The 7,426-nt window shown below is 40.7% G+C and overlaps 1 pseudogene; it reads right to left on the bottom strand.

Moving 5' to 3' along the window:
* Positions 1–3,340: 3,340 nt before the first annotated feature.
* LOC122694153 lies at positions 3,341–4,035 on the bottom strand (annotated as a pseudogene).
* Positions 4,036–7,426: the final 3,391 nt, after the last annotated feature.

Below are 7,426 nucleotides of genomic sequence, written 5' to 3'. Positions count from 1 at the left end.
TACAAATGAACTTATTTACAAAAGGAAATAGGATCACAGATGTAGAAAAGAAACCTATGGTTACCAAGGAGGAACTGGGGGAAGGGAATAATGAGAAGGAATTGACATATATGCACTTCAACATATAAAATAGATAACTACAAAAGACCTACAGGACAGCACAGGGAACTCTAGTCAATACCCTGTAAAGGCCTATATGGGAAAAGAATCTAAAAAGGAGTGGGTATGTGTATATGCATAACTGAATCACTTTGCTGTACCCCTGAAACTAACACAACATTGTAAATCAACTGTACTCCAATAAAAATTTAAAAATAAACAAATACATTGTTTAAAGTTTTTGAAAAAATGGAAAAGCAGGTATAATGCATACAAGATTAATAAAAAATCCCCTATGACTTTTTAAGCCTAAAAAATCCATTGTATGCTAATAAGGAAAATTTTAAATACAGCAATAAAACAAAAGGGATTGTTGGAACTCCCAATTTGTAACTGGTTTGTAAGGAGTAGAAGTGATGATGTGCATTTGCAACTGATGTTGGAAGTGGGAGTGGGAGGCTGAGCCCTTCACCAGTGGCATCTGATGCTAACTTCCAGTAGATAATGTCAGAGCTGCTTGATGGTGTAGGGGGAAGACCCTGGGACCAGGTCCAGATCCCAAATGGTTGGTGAGATTCCCCAGGGAAAAAAGTACAGGGTGAGAGAAGAATGTGGTCAAGAACTGAATCAAAGGGAACAGAACAACAGATAAAGGATGGATAGAGAAGAGCTGATAAAGCTTATTAACAATAATACCTAGAGAGATGGGAGAAATGGAACTCCGGAAACGAACGGGGAGAGATTTGAAGAAAAAAGTCATCAACAGCACCAAGTACTGCAAAGTCCAGAAGATAAAGATTGAGCAGGTGTCCATTTAAATTCAGCAACTAAGCAATCATTCCCAAGAGCAGATTTAATGGGATATTGAAGCAGGGAGACTTAGAAACAAATAAAGAAATGAAAGTAGGATCATGAAACAGAGATTAAGTTAAACTTACTCTTCCAAAACTGGATTGAGAAAGTAAAGACATAGATATAGTTAGAGGATGACAAAGAGTTAGAAACATTTTTCAGGTATTTATAGCAGCTTTATTAATAATTGCCAAAAACAGGAAGTGACCAAGATGTCCCTCAAAAGATGAGTGAATAAACAAGCTGTGGAAAACCCATACAATGTAATTTTTAAAAGTATACTTGATTTACAAAATTATATTGGTTTCAGGTTTACAAAATGGTGATACAATGTTTTCTATAAAATATACCCCATTTAAAGTTACAAAACATTGAGGATATTCTCTGTGCCATACAATATATCCTTTAGCTTATTTATTTTATACATAGTAGTTTGTACTCTTAATTCCTACCCCTATTTTGCTACTTTTCCCTTCCCTCTATCAGTTCAGTTCAGTTCAGTCGCTCAATCATGTCCAACTCTGCGACTCCATGGACTGCAGCATGCTAGCCTTCCCTGTCCATCATCAACTGCTGGAGCTTGCTCAAACTCACGTCCATTGAGTTGATGATGCCATCCAACCACCTCATCCTCTGTTATCCCCTTCTCCTCCTGCCTTCAGTCTTTCCCAACATCAGGGTCTTTTCAAATGAGTCAGTTTTTCTCATCAGATGGCCAAAGTATTGGAGCTTCAGCTTCAGCATCAGTCCTTCCAATGAATATTCAGGATTGATTTCCTTTAGGATTCACTGGTTTGGTCTCCTTGCTGTCCAAGGGACTCCCAAGAGTGTTCTCCAACACCACAGTTCCCTCTACACAGAAACCTCTAGTTTGTTCTCTAGATCTGTGAGTCTGTTTTTGTTTGCTCATATGCATCCATTTCTTAGATCCCACACATAAGTGATAACACAGAGTATTCGTCTTTCTCTGCCTGGCTCATTTCACCAAGCATAATAACTTCCAGGTTCATCCATGTTGTTGCAAATGGCATTACTTCATTCTTTTTATGGCTGAGTAGTATTTCATTGTATATATGTATAGCTCCTCATCTCTATCCATTCATCTATTGATGAACACTTAGGTTGCATCCATATATTGGCTATTACAAATAGCACTGCTATGAACATTGAGTGCATATATCTTTTCTACTTAAGTGTCTTCATTTTCCCCTGATAGACACCCAGGAGTGTAATTGCTGGATCCTATGGTAGTTCTATTTTTAAATATTTGAGGAACCTCCATATTGCCTTCCATAGTGGCTGTACCAGTTTACAAACCTGTCAACAGTGCACTTGGATTGCCCTTCCTCCACATCTCTTGTCTTTCTGATGATAACCACTGTGACAGAGGACTTCCCTAGTGGCTCAGAGGGTAAAGAATCTGCCTGCAACGCAGGAGACCTGAGCCTGATCCCTTGGTTAGGAAGATTCCCTGAAGAAGGGAATGGCAACCCACTCTAGTATTCTTGCCTGGAGAATTCCGTGAACAGAAGAACCTGGAGAGCTACAGTCCATGGGGTCACAAAGAGTTAGACACGACTGAGTGACTAACACACACAGACAGACACACATTCTGACAGATGTGAAGTGGTATCTCACTGTGGGGTTTTTTTTTTAATTAATTTATTTTTTAATTGGAGGATAATTGCTTTACAGAATTTTGTTGTTTTCAGCAAAACATCAGCATGAATCAGCCATAGGTATACACATGTGGTTTTGATTTCAGGTATTTGCCTGATGATTAGCAATGCTGACACCTTTTCATATGCCTACTGATCATCTGCAATGTCTTCTGGAAAGTCAGGAATTTTTTTTATTATTTTTAATGGAATATATTTATGAGTACAAAGAGGAAACGATTTGCTAGGGAACATTTTCCTGACAGTTTCTGTCCACGTAACAGACTGCCATTCATGAACATTTGTTCACTTAACACCGAAAAGACACACAGAGCCTGTGATGTGACACAACACGCAGATGCTGTGATGTGAACCCAGCATCTCCCAGGAACCCAGAGTGTCCACTCACTGGGCAAATGTCACCCAGTACCTCCCCTCCTGGGGCAGGGGGGTCTTATACACAAAAACCTGAAGACAAACCCTAACAGTCCTGGGGGGAAATGGGAATCCAAAGGAACAACTGTCACCCAGAATCCCTTTGGAAACTTAGATGAGCCATTTCGCAGCCACAAGGCCTATCTATCAGGAGGCGTGTCTGTCTTGGTTGAGAACGGCTTCTCACAGGTGCCCCCAAAGCCCCTTCCTGAGCCACGGCGCCTACAAGCATGCTGCTGGAGCAGCAGGTCGTCAGACGGCCCCACACAGCCCTGCGGGCCTCCTCCCATCACAGGTCAGTTTGTCTCTGACCTTCCATCTATCAAATGCCCAAATCCCAGTTTTTCCCCGGATTCTTGTGCCATCAGCTGCCTCTTCATCCTGCACTTAAATAATCTTCTGATTCATTTCTGTGCAAAGCAGTTTCAAAATTGTTTTCCCGGAGACACTTCACGAATCTCTCTCTGAAGAGTATACATTCACCAAAGAGACAGAGCAGGAAGTGGCCCTTACCTGGGGGCCATGGCTGGAAGCTCCTGGATCCAAAGTTCATGGCCACTGACATGACAGCAGTGCCCGGAGTCCAAGAATGTATTTCTAAATAGGCGAGACTGAGTGTGTTGGCTAAAGACCATCAGGGGTGCTGAGAGAGAGATAAATGGTGGAATGCGATCTCTGAGAAAGTTAGAGGCAGGAGGTACAAGTGAGGACCGGAATAGTGGTACACTGTATAGGAATATTTGCCCATTGAGATGTTAGAATGGACGAGGGAGAGGAGAGAAGATCAAAACAGTGATGATGAGTTCCCTGACTACCTCTAATTTTTCTGAGTAGGAGATGAAATTAGAACAGTTGACGATAGAGGGTAGTCAGAGGTCTTAGTATGAATGAGAGTTGACAAAGATAATACAGTGAATGGAAATAGAAACACATGGAAAGATTGACTGCTAACTTTGAAAATCAACCTGTGATCAGAGACTGGGAATTTGTAGTTGTCTTAATTCACATTATTTCTTGTTGTTTGACTTTACTCTGGTGGTGCTCAGAAACCTAGAAGAAATTGCAAATAAGGTGAGGTATAAAAGCTTGGGGTGCAAAGTTTTTCTTGACAGGACAAGAGGCAATAATGATTCAAGTATTAGTGAACTATCAGCATATCTTTTTCCATAAATTCCCCATAAGTGACATTTTCCTGGAATATTAACACTGATATGTTCCCTACCTGCTTTTTAAGCATACCTGAAATGCCAGATTAGCTTTCTAACCAAGAACTACATTAGGAAATGTAATTGACACAAAAAGATTTAACATTAACTCTGAGTAGGTACAGCCAGTGAACAGACCCCCTTCACCATTCCATATAAAACTACATAGACAGTTCATTCAGAGGGTTCAGGTGGTGTGTGAGTCTTGATGATACCCATCCATGGTCTTTGAAAAGGCTCCAAAAAGAGAGAGAATGCGTTTGATGCCTTTGCAGAAATGTTAAGTCTAGGATGATACGGAGCTGGATTCTCAAGGCCACCCCTCATGACAGAAGAGCAGCGTGTTGATGGATTGGACGTCCAAAGCCCTTCTAAGGATGCCAGTCCTGGGCTTAATGACCCCAGGCTCTATAAGCAATAGGACTAATTGGCTCCAAAACCTCTACCCTCATTTCTCTATGTATCCTCAATCAAAAGTGACAGATGATAACATCTGTTGACCTGAAACAAATAGATCGCCAGATATTTTTCGAGCAAAGATGGGTTTATTCAAGATCAGCAGAAAATTGCTGTTTGGTATCTGTGACCAAGAAGAACCACATGAAAGCTACTGAACAGCTAGGGAAAGCGAACTCATATACAGGGGGAAAGGAAGTTGGGAGGGTTGCAGTAAGCAAAGAGTCCACGGCTTTTCACCGGCTGAATCCTTACCAGGAAAGAAGAGGAGTCTTTCTTCTGCCTATTGGGCTCTGCTATGGTTCCAGAGCATGACAGCTCCCTCTTCCAGGCTCCTGGACTGTATTTAATTGAGGTTTTTGTGTATGAATGTTTAACACATCCTACTCTAAAAAGGATCTAAGCAGAGGAATAGAAATTAAATTATTTCTTTCAAGACCTCTCACTCTCTGGACTACTTATGACCCCAGTATTTAGTCTGTCCATTGTGGAGACTGAGCAGCTTCACTGGGTCTATTCTGCCACTTCTTTTCTATCTCACAAGTAGCAGTAGCCTTCCTTAGGGATCTCACTGTCTGGATAATTTATGACTGCCACGAAGTTCCACTTTCCATTCAGTTAGAATGTTGAGCCCTTCTTCCGGGCATCAGACACACCCAAGACAATGTGATCTAAAGAAATCGCTATTGATGTATGTCTGTAGCCAACTGTGTGTGGGTGAAGACTTTTTGCTATGAGATTTAGAATTCAGAAGATTTTGATTGATACTCAAAGTACAGTTTCTTCTTTAATAAAAATAACAGGAGATGAATCACATTAATCTTGAGTCCTACGTTCATCCCATTCATCCCATTCTTACCCACTACTTCTTTCTAAATAATCAGAACAGAAAAAAGATCTACTGAGCTTGAATGAATTTTTACTCTCTCCCCAATGCTGGATGATCTATTTTTAGCTTTGCCAACTTCTCTGTGCCAACAGACTTGAATCCTAGGCTATTAAAGAATTGCTAACCTAAATAAAATGCCATAGGAGGCACCACTGATTTGAGATCTTATGCCTCAGAAAATTCGCTTATAATTCATCATCACCTCAGTGATCCAGGTTGTTCAGACAGGATGGACAACCAGAAACAAGTAGTGGGAAATCAGACTGTGAGAATTTTGTTAAGAAATGTAACTGCCTGCTTTTGAGGGTATAGAATAATTTAGACCACATACCAAGCATTTGCGTTCTGAATAAGCAAACCACGTTATTTTTACAGACATTAAGGTGTTTCAAAATCACTGATAGAAATCCTGAGACAAGACTATATCTGTCTGTATCTACGCATTTAAGGTAAAGAGCTTTGAAAGCCCTTTGTCTCATCCTCTGGGAGACTTTAAGGTATAACAGCTTAGGTATATTAGCGAGCAAGTAATAGTTCTTCCATCTTTTATCACAAATTCGATAAAGAAAAGAGGACAGAATGATGGCCCCAGAGAAAGGGCAGGGACTTTCGTATGCAAGTAGAAAGGAGCTGAGTCAAATTATCTGTCCTTCATGGTTTTCCTGAGAGCTTTGCTGATCCATATTCCTCTGGTATGGTGTTGAATACGAACAGTGACAGCATATAACCTATATTTGCTCAGCATCTTAGGAAGAGAAAACTATAATGTCCTTTATTGGCAGGGGTCATTTCTTCCTGTTGCTAGGTTAATGAAGGTGGTTTTTTTTTTTTTTTTTTTAATGTGGACTATTTTTAAAGTCTTTATTGAATTTGTTACAATGTTACTTCTGTTTTCTGTTTTGGTTTTTGGCCCCAAGGCATGTGGGATCTTAGCTTCCCTACCAGGGATTGAACCAGTACCTTCTGCATTAGAAGGTGAAGTCCTAAACACTGAACAGCCAGGGAAGTCCCTGAGGGTTTTTTAAATGCATGCATGTTGAATTTTATCAAATACTTATTTGACATTTACTGAGATGATCATATGGGTTTTCTTCCTTAGTCTGTGTGGTGACTTTGTAATGTTTCAACACGGCCAGGCTGAACCCTGTTTCCCAGAGGTATAGTCTCTATGTTTCTAGCTAGGGTGAGACACAAAGAAAATATTTTTGCATGACCTTAGGAAGGTGGAAGTGAAATGGCAGTCATTTTATTTCTTTGCTTGGGAGGTTAGGATGGATGCCTTGTCCTCATGCACTTTGCTTGTCTACAGGCTCCCTTCACTGGCAGGACCTGACAGCCAGGCCCTCCACTCTGCATTTTCACCTGACTCCTCCTTCAGCTTCCCTGACTCATGAGCCAGATGTGTGTTTAACTCCATGACAAAAAATGCCAGCTGCTGCTCTTGCAGGACACCCACATCCTGAGGCCAACATGGGTTCCAGGTCATCCTCTCAAGTTCCAGCTCCTGCTGTGGGGTTCCAGGTTCTCCTGGCTCCTCCCTGCTTTATAAACACCTCTCCTTACTGATGTTTATCTGTGGCCTGCCCTGAAGATTTCAAATTCCAGCACCAAACAAAAGCAAAAATCTTATATCTATGATTTAACTAGCTCCCACAACTGTGTAAAGTCAAACTTATATATAACATGTTTCTTTGACGTAAGTCTAACTGATATATAATTTGGTGCCAAGAGTGGTATGAAAGGAACAGAATCTTAAGGATGAGTTAAATGGATTGGTTCACTTTTCCTAGGCTTTCTGGAACTGGCTACCTAATCTGGTCATACGTAAAAAT

Source organism: Cervus elaphus, chromosome 5 (assembly GCF_910594005.1).
Source record: "Cervus elaphus chromosome 5, mCerEla1.1, whole genome shotgun sequence".
Lineage (NCBI taxonomy): Eukaryota > Metazoa > Chordata > Mammalia > Artiodactyla > Cervidae > Cervus > Cervus elaphus.
The sequence above is the reverse complement of the archived record's forward strand: the minus strand, read 5'-3'. Positions and strand labels throughout refer to the sequence as shown.